This window comes from Lipophrys pholis (assembly GCF_963383615.2).
Source record: "Lipophrys pholis genome assembly, chromosome: 5".
NCBI lineage: Eukaryota > Metazoa > Chordata > Actinopteri > Blenniiformes > Blenniidae > Lipophrys > Lipophrys pholis.
The window spans coordinates 32,896,250-32,920,726 of record NC_137628.1 but is presented as its reverse complement, the minus strand read 5'-3'; the positions used below and the strand labels follow the sequence as shown (position 1 = coordinate 32,920,726).

The following is a 24,477-nucleotide window of genomic DNA, read 5'->3' as shown; positions in this document are numbered from 1 at the left end:
CACTTGTTGATTCTTGACAAAAAATTAAAATTTTATATCTTTATGTTTGAAGCCTGAAATGTGGCGACAGGTTGAAAGGTTCAAGGGGGCCGAATACTTTCGCAAGGCACTGTATATAAGCTTTTTAGTGAAGCAAGCAAGCGCCCAGGGCCAGGCGTTTATATTTTTATCTGGCTCCGGTGCTTCTTCCAGCGCGTCCTTGGGCCATCGCGCTAAGCCAGGGGGAATACAATATTGGTGGTGTCATCCCTGGACTTCTTGGTATCTGGTGATTCCGGGTGGAGAGAGTTTCGTACAGCATGAACCATGCAACTGAGGGCGTCATCACATCTTGCAGGAACCAATACAGGGTAGCTATGATTCCCCAGCCAACGCCCCAAAGCGTAATGGCACAGAGTTTCAACAGCCAAGGACTTCTTCCTCTTTCCTGGAGCGCCATCGTCATTACGGTGAGGTGGGCTAGCACTGTCATTACCAGCAGGCCTTCAAAAACCACGTTAAGCCACTTCATGGGTTGGTAATACAGAGTGGCTAGATCAAAAACTGCCACAGGACCACCAATGTTCCTTTGACTAAGCCAGTCCGGGTTGAGTCGATTCTGATTCGCCCCAGGATGTAGGTCATGAACAGGGACAGGGTCCATTCTCCTTGCCTTCTGTAGAGGTTCTTCACCACCGTCTTTATCAGCCCCAACAGTAGGGTAATACCCCTTAAGGGCTGATCTAGTGACCAACTTCCCACACAGCAGTAGATGAACCAGATGACTTCGACCGCCCAGAATTCCATGCACTTCTCATAAGCTTCTTTGCTGCATAGCAGAGGGTAGCTTTGAGAGGAGTTTGAGATACTACTTACAGTAAATCTGTTGGTTAGGGAAGTATCCCACTCTGGGGTTATGGTAGAAGTCATGGTTCTTGGTAGTGATGTTAGTTTGCTGTTTTTGCCCGTCTTTGCTTGATGCTGCTCTCGGTCCGGAATCAGGAAATACAATGACCAGAGCGCTGGGTGCGGCGAGTCTTATACCCGCAACTGCCCCTCCCTTTCCTGGAGGAGGGGCCTCCTGTCTTCATTGGCGTGACTTGTCTTTCGGCAGGACCTGAAGGCGGCTCTGGCTCCTCCCTTCACGATCACGCAGATTATTACTCCAGTAATAATCACTCCCACTATCATCAGGATATATGGCCATATCCATGCGATTAGACCCCGTAGCCAGCCTCCTATTACTGAAAATCATTCGCCAATTGTCTCAGCCACAGTTTCCGCTATTGTAGCTATGCTCCCTGTTACTGTCATGCCGGCTCTCTCCCACCAGGTGCACTCATGCTCGCTCTTTCCTTTTCCACAGTTCACCCAATGCTCTTCAGGTGAATGGCAGGTTCCATTATTGTAGATCCGGTTAGGCCCCAGCCATTCGAATCCTTTCTTCTCTTTCCCCTCACAGAGGCTCTTTCTGAAGGCGTGTCCTTCAGCCACATACGGGATGACATCTCCATTTATCTCTTTTCTGTCCTTCATCTGATGTCCCATGATGGTTTTAGCACAGCCCACTCTCACAGGAGTCGATCTTCTCCATACGCCGTCCTTGCTGCTCTTCACCCATCTCACCTCCAGTGCATGGCTGTTATATTCCTCCTCATAATGGTTTTGACAGAAGTCTTTCCATCCTGGCACTACCTGGCAGTGTTTCTAGGCCGATGGTACACGTCGTGTTGGCTTTGTCACACACCATGCTCCACGGCCTTGGGCCATATGTCTCGATCTTTGGAATAAACCGTGGCCAAATACTGGTATTTTACCCAGTAGTTGTTGGATTTAGTCAGGCAATAAAACACCCATTCCCTCACTTCCTCTTTCTGCAGTCCCCACCAGGTGGTACCCTCGTCTCTTGTGTGTCCTTCCGACCAGGCCTGCAAAATACCTTTGATGGTTTTGTTGGCTCTAACCCCGCTACAGTTGTAGGTCCAGGTCCCGTAGTACTTGTTCCATTCTTGCCATAATGGACATCTGGGCAAGGCTCCATTACTCACGTATTCTCCTCCATCCAGCGTGTTGACCACTTGCTCCACTATGCAGTCATCAATCTTCTGAAAATCCCCTCGAGGGGCCATCATCAGATCAACAGGGGTGGGGAGTTTCTGAACATACATGTCCGTCTCTTCTGGGCCAGCTAAGCCTTGACCACTTCAGGCATAACCTTTTGGAAAGGTTCCTCTGAAGTGATTCAGCGGGACGATCCACACCCAGGGTAGAGTTCTGTTAAGCCAGTCTTCATGGAAGCCCCAGGGCGTCGTCATGTACCCCCCCTTGGTCACATAGAAGGCTAAGTGGGTGGCTTTGGTGACTACAAGGTAATTCTGGGTTTAACATTTAAACCATATGTCCCAATAGCAGGGGTTTAGCACTGGAATCTTGTCCTTCACACAACTTGCTGCTATTTCTCTACTACGGTTACGGATATGACTACGGTCCCTTGGTCGAAAATCTGGATCCACTATATCTATAGTGTCTCGCTGTGTTGGTGTGCTCATCATCACGGCTCCAGGTGCCAGCGGTGAAGGAGTTGGTGAGAGTGTACTTTGTGCTATGGGGGTCGCGACGGTCTGGTCTTGATCTTTCGTTGACTTGCTTCCTTCTGGCGGGGCACAGGAACTGTTGCTTCACACGTCAGGTTGAAGTATCCCCAAAACATTCCTCCTCTGGGGAAGATAGTTGTACACGTCTTATTCTTGAAGTGCGCTCCGTAGTAGACTTCCTGCTTCCAGTACCCTTGGTTCTTTCTTCCGGGCCAAGGGCTACATGCTGCTGTGCAATACCATCTGGGCGTCTCAGATTCAGGATGAACCAATTACATTGGGCTTGCCTTTTCTCTGTACCTGTTTTGATCAGGATTCTGATTCCCACTTCTTCTTCTCCGATCTTCCATCCCTCTAGAAGCGTGGTTCCGTTGGTCACTCCCTCAGATTCCATGATCTCCTCCCAGGTATGGAGAGTGTTCTGGTCCTCAGAGGCATTTGACTGTATGTCCCCGAACCAGGTCAAGAGCTCGGCAGTGAGATTTCCTGTCTCACCCCCTTCTCGGGTCTGACCGAGCTGAGCTATCAGTGCGGGCAGAGCCGACACATCTGTATTGTTCCCCCAAGCTTCCAGCTTTGGAAGAAACAGGTTCTTTGGTTCTCCCAGGGGTAACATGTCTGGTTGAAGTTCTTGGTGGTGGTGTAACTAACCTGGACATATTCTTCGCTCCTGGGTTCTCTTCCAACTGCGTACATGATGGTGAGGACTGCTACACCTCCCAACATAACTGCAAAAACTTTAAGTGCTTGACAAATCCGAGTCCGGTGTCCGTTCCATGGTCGTTGCCTTTTCTGTTGCTGCCGATGATCCCTTTCAAAAGGTCGTATTCTCCTCGCAGGGGCTTCAGGTCTTTCCCGCGATGTCCACATTTCCATTTTGGTTACAGTGACTATGGGTCTGGTGTGGGTTCTTCCCTCACCCTCTTCTGAGTAATTTCTTCTTGAGTAGTACAATATATAAGTGTGTTGGGTGTGGCTTATTCTCCTTGGTCCAACTTCGTCCACGCCCTCCCCTTGTGGTGGAATGAGGACATTCACTCCCGAAGCTCTCCGCACCGAGGACACTCAGTGTCGGGCCCTCCTGGGTCCCTTATGGACTGGGCGCCTTTTTGCCTATCCAGTTCTTCACAAGTCCTATGGTGTGTTCCACCACCCCGTTGGCTTGTGGTGTGTATGGAGGTGAGTAAATCCTCATTACCCCCTGTTGTTGGCACCACAGATCCACTTTAGCATTGCGGAAAAAAATCCCATTGTCTGTCCTGAGCTCTTTGGGCACCCCCAGGTTGCCACAGACTTGGTCCAGCAACCTATAACACTTCGCTGCTTAGCCTTAGTTCAGCTATCTTTTTCCATAGGTCCCAGTGAGCTATGGTTTTACCTTTGGCCCCTTCAAAGCCATTTTCTTCCCAAATGGAGAGGTCTTCCTTCAAGGCTTGGGCACAATAATAGCTGTCTGTTATTATTCTGGCTCTCTTTACCTTTCTCTTTTCCAGTTCTAGCAATCCTTCCAGGACTACTATCACTCCTGCCTGCGCCCTGCAATCTGTTCTGCCTTTCTTCCGAAAACACTCTTTTCCCCTTTCTTCAGGATAAAGCCCCTGTAGGCGGTGCTGTCGGGTCCCTTTCTTGATCTGTCGGTGTACAATATCCACTCGCACGGCTTCTCTCTGTAACACCTCTGCCCCAAAGTCTCCCAGATAGGGGGTCCCCTCTACATCTGTGTAGATGTCGTCCCCCTTCCAGAAGGCATGCTCCAGGGTGACCCGCGCCTCCTGGGCCATCACTTCTGTCCCCCCGGGCTGCCGCTTGGCATGCTTCCCGGAGAGCCGTCTTCATCCAGCCTAACACTTGCTCTGTTGAGCCAGGCCTCGTCATCCTCTGAATCTTCGAGTACCAGTCGGCGGTAATGTTCCTGAGCTGTCTCCTCAGCGCCAACCGGGTGTCCTGTAATGGAGCTCAGCCATATCTTCTTCGCTCCTTCATCAGTCGTAATGCTATTCACAAGTGGCCAGTGCTCCTTCAGGTGTTTGTATATAGGCTTCTCAGGACGTTTCGCCAGGATCACCGCTTTGAGTTTCTTGAATTCTGTAAAACTCTGGTTTGGGGTTAGTGGGATCATCCCATGACTGGTATCTTGTCTTGGAGTCATTGACTGGGTAGCTTGATCTTTTCTTGTCTGAGCCATCAGCAGTGGTGGCTGCTCCTCGACGTCCTCCTCGTCGTTTGAGAAGTCTTCCAGCCAGACTCGCTCCACTTCTTGAGCATACTTGTACGCTGCTTTCTTCATTCTTCGGAGCATGACATCATGTGTTATTGCCAAGAAGGACTTTCTGAAGTTCTCAGTTAGCTCTTTACAGGCTGCCAGAGAGCCATACGAGGGCATCATCAGTATGTTGGCCCACTCCCCTAGCGTAGCCTTAACCCTTAATTCCTTCAGCTCCTCTGGGTCCTCCGTCCATCCATCTGGGATGTCATAAGCTGTTTGGTTAGCTTCAGGCATGTAGGCTTTTCTCCCATCTTTAGTCGCTATGGGCCCAAACCTCATGTCTCTCGCTACTCTTTCCGAAGCTCGCCTTACTGACATCAGGGGGGGGTCTTTCTTAGCCCCCTTTCTCTTTGCGTACTTCAGTTCTTTTACCTCGTCCGGTGAAACATATGATACCGAGTCCAGGGTGTGGTCATTTTCCTCCTCTTCGTCTCCACCTGCTCTGCTGTCCATGCTTAGCTCTTCGTACTCCTCATCTATGGATGGGTTGGGCCGGTCACGCTCGGTCGGGGGTTCTGAATGATTCTCTCTCACCGGGGCTGCCTCCTCCCCTTGACTGGGTACCGTGTTTCTTGTCCTTGGGGTAGGTGCTCCTCTATTACTGCGGCGAGGATCTGGTGTTGCTGCCCTCTCTGGCGTGATTGATGGTTCGGCCTCTTTTGGGTTCAACGGAACTATTCTTGTGGTACGGAGGGCCGAGTAGTCCCCTTCCGGGACTCTGGCTCTCGTAATTTCTTCTCGGCTGTACTGCTACTTCTGCTCCACTGGTCCTTGCCAGACTGACAGGGGGGTAGTGGTGGGAAAGAGCTTTGCGTAGCTGTGCTCTCCGCTTGCTGCACCTGAATTCCCCGTCGCCTTTTGTGTTGAGGAGAGCCTCACTCTGGCCGCCTGGGAGGCCTCTGGCTGCTCTCCCTCCTCCTCTGGTCGTCTGTCGGTCTTCTTCTTTGCTTTCACTCCCCTCGTTTCTTCTGTCACCTGCAAGGGCTTCAGCACTCGTTGTCTTCGCTCGTCTGCTTGGTTCTGTGAGATCATGATCACTATCTCCCTTATGTTGTTGCACGTTGGTTGATCCATGATCTGCATACGCGCAGCTCTAGTCGCCGCTTGCTCCGCTACTTCCCAGGGCAACTCGTAGGATCTCAACCCGTTGACACTCATCACCACTCTCTTGTACTGCAGCTTACTTGTGTGACGAGGTGTACTAAAATAGGAAATATGAAAAATGCCCAACAACGCCACCTGGGGGATGGTACCCCAGGAAATACTAATTTTACTATAAAAGTGTCTGAACAATAGATCAACAGGCACCCAGGTTCATTCCGGCAGACAGAGATGTAATTTTATGAGTAAATCAAATATTTTTAATAAACAAAAACAGAACAGAACTGGCAGGGACTAGAACTGCGGAAAACAGAAGGGTTAAGAGACAACTCTTTAAGAAAACAGTGGAATAAAAGTCGTGCTTTATTACAATTACAGTTTAAGAACTCTCAATGTAAAATTCAATCCAAAGCAAAAAGAACAAAACTGGGCCGGCGCCACGGGTGGAGAGGCAGACTACACGGAGGAGTGTCCAGGGGTGCCACCACTACTCACCCTTAGTGCAACTCAGCAAGCTCACAGCAATCCTCACGTCAAACTGGTGCAGTCTACAAAGTGTCCCTGTGTATCGATTCACATGCAAAAAACCAAGTGAAGGGACCTCACCACAGGTGCCTAGACTCTCCACATCATGACACTCAGCTCTAGAAAGTAAAGAACTCAATACAACAGAAAGAAAAATAAAGTAATGTAACCCAGTTGGTAAACCCAGGAACCTAAACTAAATCAAACTAAGACCAAACAGCAGTGGTCACGTGGCAGGAGAACCTGGGAAAGGGGAAAACCTCATTAGCCAGGCTTAACCTATATTTACGGCTGAATGTATTGTAGAACCATGACACTACTCACCACCTCTGGTATGGGGCATGAGCTAATTCCGTAAATGCAGAGAGGAGAGGGCTGCAACACAGGCCCTGCCCAGTCAACCACGCTTTAAACAAACAGTTACAACTATTAAGAGTTACCAAGTAGAAAGTGTGAGTCTAACCACTTCTTCACCTACCTGGGGGGACCAACCACTGCCAGCCACAGCAGGAACAGAGATCAGGAAGTAGAGAGAGAACAAAGGGGAGCACCTGTCTTAAATAGCCTGGCCCTGATTATGTGGCTGCCTGCACCTGCAGTATTGCACCTGCAGGTATTCCCCCACCACACTTGCATACTTGAGGCCTTCTTCTATGGCTGCGGCTAAGTCTTCCCGGTAGATGTCGATGCCCTTTGCTGGGGCATATTCTGGCGCCAACACATGCAGTATGGCAAAGTGGGGGAGGCTTCCGCCGCTGGTGACCACCACCGGTCGTCCTTCTTTAGGCTCCAACTGATGCTTGTGGGCTCGTTGGTCTCGCTCTCTGTGATATTCCTCACCTTGCTTCCTGTCCAGGGCCTTCCGAAATGTAGCATTCCGGACCTTTAAGTTGCGACCTGTAACCACCAGGAACCCGTGTGCACGGATTTCCCAGGGGTCACCCACCAGAAAACTAGCCTCTCCTCCTACTTGGTTTCCGAACTTCTTTCCCCCTCTCGGGAGTGAATCTAGCGGAAATATTACGTCTTCAGTGATCGCCCAGGGGTCGTCTTTCACCATCATAGCCGGCTCCTTCGGTGGATTTGGGCTCAGCTTCTTGAGGGCCTCGGTTACTTGTCTGGTGGTCTTGATCGCTGACATGGTGGCAGTGAACAGGGCCTGATTTGGTTCAGCCCAAGTTGCTGCGCTCGGTCCCGACTGTCTATGTTCCCATCCGGGGGTAAGAGTGCCGTGACCCCACGTCGTTGCTCCCTGTCCCCCTTCTTCATCTGAGGATGATGCGGGGGTAGCTACATGCCGCCTCGACTCTCCTTCACGCTGCTCGTTCTCTCTTTGTAGGTGATCTAGAAAGCTTCCCGCTGCCCGGTCCCACCGAGCTCCGCACTCTCCTTTGTGTCGCTCGTCCGGCGCTGCTTGAATCTCTTCTTCGCCGGAGGTCGTGCCGTCGTCATTCTCAGAGTCCATCAACGTCCGCTGGCTTCCTTCTTCGTCTTCTTGGCACTCTTCCTCGCTCTCCCTCCGGAGCTCATGTACGCGGGCCAGTAGCATCTTCATGCCGCTTCGCCCTGGATGCTGCCTTCACTTTCTCAGTTGTCAGGAGCGGCACCATTCCAGCTTCTTTGGCCAGCATTTTCACCACGGGATCGTACTTTGGAGAAGGACTCACCAAGGTCTGCAATCTTGACACTGCCGATGTGCTTTTCTTGTCTGTTAGGACTGTCACCCACCATTCCAGCCAGGTGGTTATGTCGTCCTTACTTCTACAGTGGGTGGGACACGGATATATCTGCTGCCACTCGGTCCCCGCCGTGCTGTTTGATGTGAAGAACTCGTATCGGTCAACCCTGCTTTGAATTCGTTTCTTCAGCTCCGACTCATTTGTGCCTGGATTGGCTGCCTTTACGCTGTTTCTCACTTCTTCCTCCCAGGAATCCCAGCCGTCTCCCAGCAGTAGTATCTGGTAGGGTTGCACCTCGCGGGACTTCTTGTGGCTTCCTGACGCTGTGGACGCACCCTGGGTCCCGTCATTAACGCTCTGTGATGCTGCATTGGCTGAGGGTCTCTTCTCCCCCGTCTCCAACTCCTTGGTCTGGGAAGGATTTTCCCACCCGGGTCTTTCATCCATCTTCTTTGTCGTCTCGAGTCGTCTGCTCCCTCTAAGCCTCTCTTTCGCGCTTCGAGCAGGGATGAGGGCAGACTTGGTTAGGCTGCTTCGCGGTCTTGCCTGGACTCGCGCAGATGTCCTTCGATCTCCGCGTCTTCCTCCTGCGGCGTCTTCGGCGCTTCTCTGCAGGTTCAGCAATCCCGAGCTAGGAGTCGGTCAATCACTGCTTCTTTATGAACTTGAGTAACGTTTCTTCTTACTCCAGGTTCTTTTCTCTTCGGCTTGACTGTGGGGGCTATCGGAGCTCTTCCTTAGAGCCTCGTGCCCACCCAGGGATGCCAATTTGTTTAGTCGCGCCGATCTGTGTCCCCTCGGACCGGGGGATCGGTCCAGCTCTCCGTCACTAGGGTCAGGTTCTAACTGCCTACAGATCTAAAATACCTGGAAGGATTCAGTAGAACGATTAAGCTGGTGACGAGGAAACTCGCCTAGCCTCTAACTGCCTACGTCCAGACGCCAATCCCACTTTCTCCAACTGTTACCTGTGCTAAACAGCCTCTTGAAGCACGGCCAATTAGGCAGTCACGTCTGTTAATGGCAGCTTTCCTCTAAATGACTATGGCACTTGGTGTACGTTGCTAGGTTTAGTTTAGAGGTTTAGGATAAACCTCAGGGATTAGTTTGTAACTCAGTTACCTTTTTGGACTAGAAAAACCTTTAAGAACCTTTTATGATGTTAATGCACACGATCACTTAACTTTTTACTTCCATTCAGAATTCAGGGAATGACATAGGTGAATTTATTATAATAGTAACTAAATGAAAATTCACGAAACAGTACTTTAAATGCAATGCTTTTTTTTATTGAGCATATTTTAGCAAGGGTTCAGCTACAGCACTTGATTCAAACAAATACAAATGGTGACCACGACTCACAACTTTGATTACTAATAATACTTCAGATTAAAACTAATGCAACTGAGCTTCTCTAAAATGGGTAACCTGATCTTTGTCTTTTTGGAGGGGGCTGGGTGTGGTGGCCTGGCCTTTGCAACCACGTATGGACCCGTCTTTAGTTGATCTCCTTTGGAGGGCGTAGGAAACTCAGTACAGAGTCTCGGTTGTCCCCGGGAAATCTTCCTGCGACGGGGAGAGGGGTGCAGCTGCGATGTCAATCTTGGTCCCGCAGACGTTGCTCTGTAGCTGGGCTGGAAAGTCCCGAAAACACCACTCAATGTCGTCTGCCGTTCGGTGGTGGGTCCGTGGAAAGTCCCGGGCTTGCTCAACCCGGGCGGCGGCGTCCTCACCCTGGAGCTCTTCTCGCTTCTCCTTTTCTTCTTCCTCCGTACGGTGGAGTTGGGTGCTTTCCTCTGGACACTTCTTCCTAAGCTTGTCTGCGAGCCGATCGAGCTGTCAGAATCTCCGGAGATTTCTTCAGGGGAAGGTTCCTCTTCTGCGAAGGTCTCCGTCGAACTCTCTCTATTCGCTGTGGGTCTGAACCTTTTATGCTCTCAAGTCCTACAGTCACTCCCTCCGTGAGTCACTCTCTCCATGACTTGCTCTTTTCCTTTTTTGTTTACCCACCTAATCCTTCTGTCCCCTTTGCTCCAATTGCTACTTCTGCTTATCTAAGGAACAGGCGCCTCATGCTACATTTCCCACATCTGTTCAGAAACACACTTATTCAATTACTTATCACTTTATACATTCAGTATCAATCAACATTAAGCATTTTTATTCATAATAATCATAAAACACATTTAAATTTTTTTAATCATTGCTAGATTTATAATAATTTTGATTATGAACAGTCTCTTTCTTGTCTCTTTGCCAGTGTCAATGACTTGTGCAGTGATCTCAAAACACTCCGACTCCTCTCGACAGTGGCCTCAACTTTTGAAACTTCTCCACATTAAATAACACATTCAAAATAAATTGGCTCAAACAATTCATCAAGAACCCGTCTTCAATCTGGAACCTCATCCCAAAGTATGTTTTCTCTAAACTGGGTGGCCTAAACTTTCTTTTATTTTGTAATTATAATCCTGAAAAAGTCCCCCTAAAATGATCTAATTACCATAAACAGATGCTTCTCTCTTGGTCACTGATATACAAACATCATTTCTCTCCACAGAGGTTTTACATCTGGAATAATAAAGACATCTTACATAGAAACAAATCCTTATTTCACCCCGACTGCTTTGCCAATAACATACGTCTGGATCATCAGCTGTTTAACTCAGAAGGATCATTAATGTCGTATCCAGAATTTACTTTAAAATATAGTTTTACCATTCCTACAAGTGAATTCAATATCATTATAAATGCCCTCACTGCTGGAGTAACTTTGTTATATAAAAGTACAGCAGGACAAAACCCAACAATCTTACCCATCGATCCAACTAAGTTAGAAATTGGTCAAACTTGTTTCTCATCAGCATATAATAATAATAATAATAATAATAATAATAATAATAATAATAATAATAATAATCACTGGATACGCTCAATATTTCAAAAAGATGTTGTCTCAGTTCCATATGTGGAATCTCACTGGAACAACTGTATCAGTGACCTCCACTGAAAAAGGATTTGGAATCTGCAGCTCCATATATGATCAATAATAAAGTAAAAGAAGTATCTTTCAAAATAATTCACAGAATTTACCCATCACCTGCTGTCTTGCAAAGATTCAAAAAAGACATGGATATAAATTGCTTTTTCTGTGAAGAACTCCCTGAAAATATATTTCATCTGTTCTGGTCCTGCCCTTCTCCACCAAGTTATGGAAGATATCTGCACTCTGACCTCCACCTGCTCTGAAATACACCTCTCCCTTTGCCTCCAACACGGGTTGTTTGGCTCCATCGACTTTCCTTCCGTTAGAAAACTACAATTCTATATCATTAATCTTATTATACCACTGTTCTGTGTGTTTGTAAATGAGGCCAAGCAACATGTGAAAACTATCAAACAATCAAAAAACAAGAAAGCTGTGAAGACCTTTGACCTCTGTACTTTCTTTAATTCAATTCAATTCAATTCAATTCAGTTTTATTTGTAAAGCGCTAAATCACATCAACAAACATCTCAAAGCCTCTTACAATGATAGAGTACAACAGAACCCAACTAAATGTTTTACTTTGATACTAAATTCTTGTCTCTATACATTTATTGACCCCTGGCGGTTGTTTAGCAGTACTGTTTATGCTGTACTACTTGTTTTTATTGTCTAATAAAAAAAATGTTGTTTTTAAAGAAGTATGGCGGTGCCGTAACACCGCCATCTTGGATTTCCCCACTGGCATCTCTTGCGAGAATGTCACAACCAGTGCAAATAAAGATGTCATTTTCACTGTAGATGTTGACTTTCAGTTGGCTGTGATGAGAGTTGAGAGACAGGAGAGATTGAGTATATGCGGTTGAGTTTTACCACAAAGTCCGTCCACAGGAACGCCGCTGTTGCTCCCGGGTCCAGTGGCAAGTTGTTAGCATTCGCCGTTAGCAGTTGACAGCTAACGGACTTTGTTGTGAGCCGGACTGAGTTGAAGCTTCGATCACCGGATCGCGGCTCAGCTGGCCTCGGCCACCGCAGCAGCAGCTGACGGGGCGTTCCGGTGTTTTCTTAGGGTTGGCACCACGGCTCCTCTTCCACACACCTCAGCCTCTCCGCGGTGATCTACTCCGTAACAAGCAGATGTTAACATACCGCTGTCGCTGGACAACAGACAGCCCCCGGTACCGTAGCTGATGTGGACCCACTCAGGCACGAAGCAAAACTCTGTGACGGGACAATCCAACGGCCCGGCGTGGCTCACAGGACGAGCAGCTCAGGGAGCACAGAGCTCCACAGCTGAGGCCACAATCAGTCGTCCAGGATCCGACTCGGTGAAAACTAGTAGTAAGTTCAGAATGTGAACATCACCAAAACTTTGCAAGTGGTCTTGCAGAACTTATACAGAGCTTGTATTACAGAATGTATGATGGGAGAACGGGGCGGGACGGGTTTCCGCTTGTCCCCACTGACAAAAGTTGTGGATGGTACTGAGAATAACTTAACCACCGGTTATACTTTCTCATCACTCCTCCATTGAGGTACGTGGCACTATGGAACGTGTCTCATAAGCGACAACGCAGCCGTTTTCTGATTGGTTGTGACTACAGTCACAGGAAAAGCCAGAGGTAGTTGGCCACTGGCCGTAGATGCTGCTAAAAATTGTTTTCAACAAACTGCACCACATTCCTGTCCTGTCCATTCCTACGTGACCCTCGGTTCCTCTGGGTCAGTTTTCAAGTGGATTCACTGCAGCATTTTTTTTCACAATTGCACACTAAGATCAGAATGAATTAAAATATTGTTGTCAAGGCAGATTTTTTAAAATTCCTTAAAAAATCTAATTGCTTTCAGCAAATTGCACCACAATCCTGTTCTACATGCCCCCTGGCTTAAATTACACCCAACACATGTACTGCAGTACAGACTGATAAGAAAAAAAAGGAAAAAAAAAAAAAAGTATATATGAACTTCTTCAGGATGGTGTGTAATGACATCCACTCATCTCTCTCTCTCTCTCTCTCTCTCTCTCTCTCTCTCTCTCTCTCTCTCTCTCTCTCTCTCTCTCTCATTCTTTCCTTTGATTTTCTCAGGGAATTAAAAAAAAAAAATCTGCAAATATTAAAATAAATCTGCAATGACTTACAACATGTTAGCCAAAAATTAATTAAAAATTAAAATAAATAAAAAAATATATATATACATATAAAATCTCACACTGCTATAATAAGTCAGCCTATAGATCCACACACTGCACAAGGGGCCTTATTTCTCACTGAGCCCCTGCTGCCCAGAATGACTGTGGTGCTGCTGAATATCATGTTTTATCCATCCATCCATCCATCTTCTCCCTCTTATCCGTTTCCGGGTCACGGGGGTGTCAGTCTGAGCACCGTCACCCAGATCACATCGCACCGATTAAGAACCTTCCTGCAGGTGGTGAACCCAGGTAGCACCCGGCGTGGGACATGGACCCTCTACCCTGAGAATGTCTGTCTCATGCTCTACCTACTGAGCTAGCTGGGCACTTATATCATGTTTTAGTCTCATATTTGTATGAGAGACTGAGGAAAGGTCAATTTTTTATTATTTTTCCATTAACAAGACACAATTATATGTACATATCAATAAAACGCTACAAAAACACAACCCCCCACCCAACAGAACGAACAGAGGGAGACCATTGACTCTTTGCTACTAAAAAAAACCCCCAAAAAACTGAGGTTCTGTTTTATAGTTGTGGATCTACCTTCATCCCTTCCTCATGCAATCATCATTGAAATGTATCTGCCCCATTTCTGTATTCCTGCATTAGGCAAGTTCAGCAAAACCTTTCAGTGTCCAAGAACGTACAATGATGAACAGAAATCAAAGTGTACACCTGGTACATTTTGTATAAAATTATGCATTCTCATCCAAAACAATTGGATTTGTGGACAAGACCACAGCACGTCTAAAGAACCATCACAGTGTTTACATTTGTTGAATCTAGCAACCCCATTCTAAATAATCTACTTTGTGTCCAATAAAAGCAGTGTAATATTTTAAACTGCATTAGTCTCACTCTTAGGTCTCTGGAGAAAGTACCACCATTAGCACATATTTTTGCCAAATCCTGGTGATCAAAAGGAATCCCTAAATCTTTTTCCCTTACCCATTTCAGAGAGGCTCTAATTTACAGTTCGATTATTAACTCTGTCACTTCTCTTCTCATTCAGTTTGATTTTTAACTCTGTCACTTCTCTTCTAATTCAGTGTTTGATTAACTCGTGGTTGAAAGGTTGTAATAAACAGTGTAAAATATTTTTTGTTGTTGCAAAGTTGCTGTAAATAGTGAAAAAAGTTTTTTTGTAGTTGAAAGGTTGCTATAAACAAAGTAAAAAAAAAATAGTTTTTGAAATGTATCTATAAACAGTGTAAAATGTTTTTTAAAATGCTGTTGAAAGGTTGCTATTAACAGTGTAAAGTGTTTTTAGAGGTTTTTGACGTTTTTTTGAATACCGGAAGTTACAGTAAGGAGTACTTTTATTTTGAAGTGCCGAACCGGATGTGGAGGAGGTGCTGGTAACGTCAACTGACGCAGACGGACGCAGAGCTGCAGTGCGGACAAACAGGCCGGAGCCCGACCACCGGACCCCGCACACCGCCTCCCTCAGCCCGGCCTCCAGCCTCCGCTCCAGGCGGCTCCAGCCTCCGCTCTCCGCCCACAGTGTGCTCCATCCGACGGCAGACAGGGAGGAGCAGTCCTCCAGCCAGCCCTCCTCCTCCTCCTCCTCCTCCTCCTCCGGCCGAGCTGCGGATGGAGGACACGGCCCCGGGTCGCCGCTAAGCTTTGCAGCCAGCTCCGCTGCTCTGGACTGGGATGTGCTGCGGCTCTGCTGGCGCTCTGGATTCGGTCTGGCCCGGCTCTTACCCTGGACTGTAGGGGCTTAGTCCGGGAGGGGGGAGTCTGAGGCCCGAACCACGGCCCCCTTTCAGAGGAACGGTGGGTTTTTTGGACCACGGCGTTTTGTGCCGAAATAAAATCCCAGATGAAGATTCCCAAAAGGCGGAAAAGAAACGGACGGTGCGCCAGGTAGGCCTGATCCGGACCAGGTGTGGCCCGGAGAGCTTGGGAGGTGGGGGGTGGAGGGTGGGGGGAGGGGGCGTTCCCCGCCGCAGGGGGTTCTGCAGGGGGGCTTTGGGCGGATGTGAGTGAGTGATTGATGCGGATCAGAAACATTTGGAGAGGATTGATGTCGTGAGGATGATCTCTAAAGTCATATTTCAGGTCAGTCCGGGCCATAGTCATTGATCAGCAGGATGTGGAGTTGCGCATGCGCACAGCGGGGCAGTACTGACTGCAGAGCTGCAGAAGGGGCGGTGTGTGTGTGTGTGCGCGTGTGTGTGCGTGCGTTATAAATTGACACCACTGACTGTAAAGGAGCCACATACACAGTGTCACTGTTAAATAAACACAGTCACACTCATACATGTAGTTTATAACACTTCAATATTTATAATCATACAACAAACGGGCTGACAGAAGGCCTGCGGCCCACATGGTTCCCCCCTCATTCTGGTGCCTGAGTATAAACATTGGTTTCACAGGTTTTAATAAATAAGACACATCGAGCCATAATTGTTCCGCATCCTTGTAGGTCACAGTCAGAAGGTCTTACAGTGGTAGAAGCAGCATTCCCAAATACATCAGCTGCTGTGCACTGGGAGTATTAACAACAGGTTGTAATCTTAACATTACTAATGATGAGTTCAACTAAATTCCTTTTTGTTTACTGTTGTATTGATGTATTCAGTGTGTTATATTTAATATTTTAATTTGGTAGTGTTGGTGAGTTTTGACACATTGAAGCAGGGATGTCAAACATTCCAAACAAACATACCAGAACCAGTTTGGTTCAGGTCCACTCTGTCCTCTATAAAGGGACAGATTGCAGTAGTTCTGAGTTTGTGGGGTGAAAGTCGTCCTGTGGGGGTGACACGCTGTAATTTGGGTAATGAAGCACAAAAAAGTGCTCCTATAAAATATAAAATATAAAATATATTTGTCTTTGAAAACATAAACGTGTTCAGGTTCACAATAGATCTTTTGTACAAAAGTAATTATATGTATATTATTCTATTTTCCACATTCTGTTTCTGTCAGTATTCCTGCTGTCAGTATTCCTGCTGTCAGTATTCCTGCTGTCAGTATACCTTCTGTCAGTATTCCTGCTGTCAGTATTCCTGCTGTCAGTATTCCTGCTGTCAGTATTCCTGCTGTCAGTATACCTTCTGTCAGTATTCCTGCTGTCAGTATACCTTCTGTCAGTATTCCTGCTGTCAGTATTCCTGCTGTCAGTATTCCTTCTGTCAGTATTCCTTCTGTCAGTATTCCTTCTGTCAGTAATCCTTCTGTCAGTATTCCTGCTGTCAGTATTCCTTCTGTCAGTATTCCTGCTGTCAGTATTCCTTCTGTCAGTATTCCTGCTGTCAGTATTCCTGCTGTCAGTAATCCTTCTGTCAGTATTCCTTCTGTCAGTATTCCTGCTGTCAGTATTCCTGCTGTCAGTATTCCTTCTGTCAGTATTCCTGCTGTCAGTAATCCTTCTGTCAGTATTCCTTCTGTCAGTATTCCTGCTGTCAGTATTCCTGCTGTCAGTATTCCTGCTGTCAGTAATCCTGCTGTCAGTATACCTTCTGTCAGTATTCCTGCTGTCAGTATTCCTTCTGTCAGTATTCCTGCTGTCAGTAATCCTTCTGTCAGTATTCCTGCTGTCAGTAATCCTTCTGTCAGTATTCCTGCTGTCAGTATTCCTGCTGTCAGTATACCTTCTGTCAGTATTCCTTCTGTCAGTATTCCTTCTGTCAGTATTCCTGCTGTCAGTATTCCTGCTGTCAGTATTCCCGCTGTCAGTATTCCCGCTGTCAGTATTCCTGCTGTCAGTATTCCTGCTGTCAGTATTCCTGCTGTGCTCTAAGCCACTGAGCCAAAGTTTCAGTTTGATGCAAATCTAAACTAGAAAGTATGACTAATATTAGACAATTTCTGACATAAAAGATCAGAGAAGATTCCTCACAGGTTCTTTAGAGGTTCCTTAAGGCTCAAATACACCGGGCCATTTGGGCCGTCAGAGATGAAAGATGGGAGAATCGTAGTAAAATCTGTGGTCGGCGCTCCAGCTGGTGGCCGTACGCGGCGCCGGGTGCAAGGTTCTTCAGACGGCCGAGTTGGTGCTCGTAAGCCTGCGATCAATACTCCACAGTGTCAGATGTTTGGGTGAATGGAGCTGCGGCGACCTGCAGCCTGTTTAGTTCATTTACATTGAGTGTTTAGTTGGAAAATAAAAGACCAGAACAGGAAGTGCAAATCTAAAATGCTAGTAGATGCTAACGACTACTTATTTCAAGCTTCCTTTGCAACATTACTCCAGGTTGTCCTCCGTCTCTCTCTGAGCCTCCACCGTGTCCATATTGTCCTCCGTCTCTCTCTGAGCCTCCACCGTGTCCATATTGTCCTCCGTCTCTCTCTGAGCCACCACCGTGTCCATATTGTCCTCTGCCTCTCTCTGAGCCTCCACCGTGTCCATATTGTCCTCTGTCTCTCTCTGAGCCTCCACCGTGTCCATATTGTCCTCTGTCTCTCTCTGAGCCTCCACCGTGTCCATATTGTCCTCTGTCTCTCTCTGAGCCACCACCGTGTCCATATTGTCCTCAGTCTCTCTCTGAGCCACCACCGTGTCCATATTGTCCTCTGTCTCTCTCTGAGCGACCACCGTGTCCATATTGTCCTCTGCCTCTCTCTGAGCCTCCACCGTGTCCATATTGTCCTCTGTCTCTCTTTGGGGATTTCTTTCCTAATGCCACAACGCTGACACTTTGTTTCTGCGTATTTTTCGGACGTGCTATTGTTCTGCGATTGCGTATTACGCAAGCAGTCAATGCGATTATGCAAAACGTGATCGCGCAACCAATCCCGGCTGCTCGTCACTTTGTGTTCACAGAGTCTGCAGACATTATTATTTACATTCGTCTTATTGAGCAGCCGTGACGACGAGAGATTGATTGTTAAAATCACAGTGTGAGGCTTGGATGGAGGATTACTATTGCAGCAGCACATCATCAGTAGGGTAAAATAACCTGCCTCACGACGGTCTTATCCCAGTTCACCTTCACTATTAGTGGTGAACAATCCAACGCTGGTGAATTCTGCTTCACAATGAGAGGAAGAGCCGGCATCTTCAGAGGTTCCTCATTCTTTTCACTTTTTTCCAGTTTGACAGCTCTGCTCTTTAAAGGACGTTTGAGGGCAACAATATACCTTTGGTTTAAATATCTAAAGGACATTGGCATGCCTTCTTATGGAAACATGAGCTGTTTAGGAGCTAAACAAAGTCAGTGATGATGACAAACAGCAGAGGAGGAATAATGGAACGGAACCATTCTCCAGAAGTGTGACAACATTTCACACGTTTGATAATTGGGGCTCTTTGTGTGTTTATGTGGTCACAGATCAGGATTTCTCACTAATGTGATGATTAAAATATGACAGAGCAGATAAAGTAGTATGGATCTCTGAAGATGCTGCACTCAGATTATAATGATCAGCTTTAGGCCCCGTTTCCACGACAACAAATTAGAGTGTATCCGCAAAACTTCCTTCCCTTTTGGGGGGGTCCGTTTACACGGCACCAGTGTTCTGATCCACTGTATCCACAAAGTTTTTAATCCGGCTCCCAAAGTGGAAAGATTGTTTCACGGTGCAAATCCCTCCTGCTGAGACTGATGGAGGCTACAGAGCCTGTTACTGCTCATCTCCCCCTCCCTCCTGCTCATCCAGTTGTAAACAAACATGGCGGCCGCACAGTGGTACGACCCGTAGTGGTACGACCCGTAGTGGTACGACCCGTAGTGGTACGACCCGCGGTCCATATTCTAGTTTTATGGTCCAGATCAGTAGTTTAATAGTTGAGACTCTCCCTGATATCATCCGGTTCCTCATCAGTCCACTAGGATGTCAGGTTCTCTCCATTTTCTTCACCTTTATAGTGTTTTGTTCTCTGCACACGTCTGTGTAGTTTCATTACAAAATCAAGCAACAGCGCCCTCCAGTGGCCCGGCATACTAACTACATCGTTGTCTCTGTGTCCGCTGCTGCAGTGGAAACACACCCACTTTTTTTTTGCGGATTAGGTGTTGTCACATGAAACGTTGCCGTGTAAACAGGGCCTGAGTGTGAGAGGTTTTTTTTCTTCAGTGTGTTGTCACATGATGTGACTCCTTTACAATCAGTGGTCTCAATTTATAACTCAGTAATCACACACACACACACACACACACACACACACACACACACACACACACACACACACACACACACACACACACACACACACACACACACACACACACACACACACACACACACACACACACACACACACACACACACACACACACACACACACACAGGCATAATGTGAATATTGTGAGGCACTCCTAAAGCCAGCAGTCTATTTCTGTGCACTCAGAGCTCACCCACACGTTTTCATCAATCACTGACTGCTGCGTACTTTCAGGTATTTTACTCTTAATCAATATATCTATGTACTGAGCAACTGAAGACCAAAACAAGTTTGGAAGATGTGACATTGAGTACTGTGCAATCTTCTGTGTCACATTAGAAAAAACTCAGTAAATGTTCGCCCCGGTTTTTAAATGGGAACTTTCTCTCTCTTTCTTTTTATTTTTATTACACATCAACTGCAATGTTTCAAAGAATTGGAAGCTTTTTTCTTTAACCAAGGACCATGATTATGACAGCTAAGCCATGCAAGGTGCTCAGCCCATCATGGGGGTTCAGTGTCTTGCTCAAGGACACTTCAACATGTGCACAAGGGAATTCAAACCTGCAACCTTTTGACTGGGAGACAACTGCTCTACCAACCGAGCCATAGCAGCCCCACAACATCAGTGCTTTCCTAGAGAAGTTACTGAAAGAAACACCCAAGATTCCTGAAGACACACCAGACTCGGGCAGCTGAACCGGGGGAACCACGGGGGAGCAATGGGGGAACCAAGGGGGAACCACGGGGGAGCAATGGGGGAACCACGGGGGAACCACGGGGGAGCAATGGGGGAACCACGGGGGAGCAATGGGGGAACCAAGGGGGAACCACGGGGGAAACCGCAACCCATTATCAGATTTCCTGGTTTCACCATTCAGACGCGAGGCAATCAGAGGAAGGAGACGGCGACTGACGTCACTCTCCTGCGCCGTTTGGAAATGTGAAGTCAAATTGAAATTTATCCTTTTTTTGCGCGGCGGACGTGAAAGTGAAAAAGCGATTCCCTCTTTAGGTTTTGTTTTGAGTTCTGCTACAACATGTGCCTCCTGAATAAGAAAATGAAAATGCAGTTTGGATGATGCATTAATAATTAGTTCTGCAGCCAGAACCTTGAAATGAAAAATTATTTCTGCTAATGCATTTTAATTTTCAAATTGGACATTTCAAAATTAATTTTGTTCACTATTTGCTGGGGCATCTTTTGAAAATTAAAACTTAAACGTCATTTTAGTTAAGGCACAGAATTAGCAGTCTTGTATAAGAAAATTGAATGCATTTGGGATGATTGATGATTAATTTGTATTTATGACTCAAAAAATGCAGTTCAATCTGAAAATCAAAAAGCATTTCTGTTAATACATTTCAAATTGATTTTTGAGCCACATTCGCTTCCATACAAATCCAAGACTTCAGGCAGTAAAGAGTAACAGCGTTTCGGCTTGATTAGGGGTTGAAAACAAGTTTAGTACGAGCCTCTTTAGGAATGTCGGTCCAAATAAGACCATAAAGGCCTCTTCGCAAGGTCTGTGCCTTCTGTAGTCCAGTATAGGTTCAGAAGGGGTCCCATATTTTATAAAATTAAGCGGGTTTGTCCTGGAGCCTGTAGGTCATTGCCTCCAGGGGTAAGAGTTCTATTATACTTTGTACCCACATTGAGAGCTGAGGAGGTTTGTCAGAGATCCACTTGAGTAAGATGCATCTTCTAGCACCAAACAAAAGGACATCAAGGAGTTTAATCATGTTGGGATTGAGGTTCAGAGCAGAATGCAAACCAAGAATACAAGATACAGGCTTAAGATCTACTTTTTTACCAAATATTACCGACATTTATTTACATACATTTTTCCAAAACATTTTAATGAAAGGACAGTCAAAGATACAGTGGAAGTATGTCCCCTCAATGAACTTACATTTATTACAATACTTTGAAAAAGAAGGGTTGAATCTATTCCATAACAGTGGTGTAATTTGAAGCCTGTAAATAATTTTGAATTGCATTTCCTTAACCTTGTTAGTGGACAGACAACCAGGTGAGTCAAGGCAGACATGTCTCCATTCATCATCTGGGATTATTGTACCAAAGTCAGCCTCCCAAAGTGACTTCAGAGGGTACACACCCTCCGCTGGTGGACAAAGAGCATTATAAAACCTGGTTTTTAATTTTCGAGGGGTGGGATCCTGCAAAACTTTTTCTACAGAAGATGGAGAGAACCCCCTTGAGTGTAACCTTAATTTTGAGGAGACAAAACTCTGAGCCTGTAGATACCGAAAAAAGTGTGTAGCGGGAAGGTTAAACTTAACCTTGAGCTGGTTAAAGGATTTAATAATACCATTAGCCACTAAGTCTGCTATGGTGCAAATACCTTTGTCTGACCAGAGAGAGAATGCAGAGTCTACAATGCCGGGGGGAAAGTCTGGATTTAAATAAATGGGGGTAAGAGTAGAAAGACACTCTTCCTGAGCCTCAATCTTCCTAGTGGCTCTCCATACCCTCAAGGTGTCCAGGAGGAGGAAATTGCCCCTCACTTTTTCTGAAACCCATTTTTTTAGAAACATACTAAATATTACAAAGAGGGATTTGGTCCAGGGGGGCAGCTTCTATGTTGAGCCAGGTAGATTTCGGGTAATTTCTAACCCATTCCCAAAGATACCTGCCCAGGGAAGCTAATTGGTAGTATTTGATATTGGGCAAAGCCAGACCACCCTCTTCAAATCGGAGCTGTAGCTTCTGTAGTTTTAATCTGGCTTGTTTATTTTTCCATAAAAAGGAAGACAATGAACTGTTTAAAATGGAGATTGATTTTCTAGTCAAAAGAACTGGAATCATTTGAAAAACAGAAAGCAGCCGAGGGAGTATGTTCATTTTAAAAAGATTTATTCTACCCAATAAAGATAATGGGAGGGAAGTCCAGCATTCCAAATCATCTTTAATTCTGCGGATTAAAGGTAGGACGTTTGCTTTATAGAGACCAGAGAAGGATGGAGTTATGTATATACCCAGATAGACAAACCCAGAAGGGGACCGTCGTAAAGGGGCAGAGCTATCTGATGCCCAACGTGTATTATGATTTGGTGTAATTAATTCTATAGCCTGAGAACTGCCCGAAAGTTTTAATGATCTCAATAACTTTTGAGATGGAGACTTCAGGGTTGCTCAAGAATAGGAAAATGTCATCCGCGTAGAGTGAAATTATATGCTTAAAGGGGCCTACATTGATACCTGTCACCAGAGGATCGCTCCGTATCGCCTCTGCCAAAGGCTCTACTGCAAGAGCAAACAAAAGCGGGGAGACAGGGCACCCCTGACGGGTGCCACGCCCAACCAGAAATGTAGGTGACTTCAAGCCATTTGTAAGAACTGATGCTCGAGGAGAATCATATAAAAGAGAAATCCATTTAATAAAGTTATCTCCCAGGTTGAATTTGGACAGTCCCTTATATAAAAAAGGCCACTCAACCGTATCAAAGGCCTTTTCTGCATCAAGTGGAGACCACAATATCTTTGGCTTTCAAACCACTGCCCAACTGGATGAGGTTCAGCAACCTCCTAGACTGCATCTATGACTTACTGGACTTAAGCCTGTCCGTTCCTTGCGGAGCACAGGCTACCAACGAGTTCCCTCCACTTCTTTCTATTCTTCGACATCCGAACCATGGAGTATCAGCCAAGCCAGCTTCTTTCATTTCGACCTCACAGGAGTGATGCCAGATGTTTCTGGATCGCCCACGTCTTCTCTTGCCAGACGGGTTCCAACACAGGGTATGCCGGGTGATGTTCGACTCCTCCTTCCTCAGGGTGTGGCCAATCCAACCCCACTTTCTTATTCTGGCGTCCATGGCTGGAGGTAGTTGTCTCTTGTGTTGCTGCAGCTCTTGATTTGAAATCTTCTCGGGCCGTCTTATGTCAAGGATTTTGCGGAGACAGCCGCTGACAAATGACAACATTTTTCTTCTTCTAGGAAGAAGAGGACTACTGAAGTCTTCCAAGTCTCACTTGTGCACTTCCCTTGTTTATCAGTTGATGGTTTGTTTTATTGATGTCCTTGATCTTTTATGCTTTTATTCTTTGTAAGGTGACCTTGGGTGACTTCAAAGGCGCCTTCAAATAAAATGCATTATTTCAATTAAAGTTCTTCACCCTTTACTTTCTTTGTTTTCCCCCGTACCTGTGTAAGGAGGTAGGTAATGTTAGGAGAGTCATATGTAAGGAAATGCTAAGTATAAATAAGTATGTCAGCATATGTAGGAGGATGTTTGTACAAGTCGTCACCCATTTGTTCAGGCTCTTCATCTCAGCAGCCGTGATGCTACTGCCTCAGCAATTCACACAATAATAGATGACTGATGCCACAACAAACTCATCAAATGTCCTTAGGAGGCCTTCCTGCACACCGAATGACCTCAGTCGGTGCAGCAGGTGGAGTTTGCGCTGGACTTTTTGGGGTTTACAGTCCAGTCTTGTTTTTGTTCAGGCGAACATCCAGGTACTTTTGAAAGTGTCACTGTTATTCTGCTTCTCGTTGTAAAGAATCAGCTTCTACATTTTGTGTGTGTGTGTGTGTGTGTGTGTGTGTGTGTGTGTGTGTGTGTGTGTGTGTGTGTGTGTGTGTGTGTGTGTGTGTGTGTGTGTGTGTGTTAAACAGGTGAGGACCCTCTGAATGTCCTTGTGGTCTTTATTGTAGCTTCCAGCTGGATGAAAATGTGTATAAATGCCCCCATGATTAGGATTAGTGTATTAAGCCCCCCCAACCACACACACGCGCACACACATATACATCTACAACACACATGCACAGCTCCTCATCCTCATTGGTTAACTTTGCCCTCTGTTTTGGCTTTTAGGCTAACTCAGGAACAGGAAGGGCTTTGTCCCACTCAGGATTTGTTGTAAGCCGTCAGGTTTTCCGGGAGCTCAGAACTATGGTGAGCTCTGTGCCGCGTCACTAGATCAAATCTGCAACTGTGCAAACTCAGCTTCTGGCAGTGCGCCCCTTCCCCCACCGCCCCGCCTCCCACCCCATCCTGC

At 46.4% G+C, this 24,477-nt stretch overlaps 1 protein-coding gene across 1 annotated transcript in view; it reads left to right on the top strand.

Moving 5' to 3' along the window:
- The first annotated feature begins 14,679 nt into the window (after positions 1 to 14,679).
- The window catches only part of ttbk1a (tau tubulin kinase 1a), a 96,578-nt gene continuing 86,780 nt past the window's right edge, over positions 14,680 to 24,477 (top strand). The window contains exon 1 of the mRNA XM_080464122.1: positions 14,680 to 15,199. The gene's annotated coding sequence lies outside the window, so the exon portion shown is untranslated. The remainder of the gene's footprint in view (positions 15,200 to 24,477) is intronic.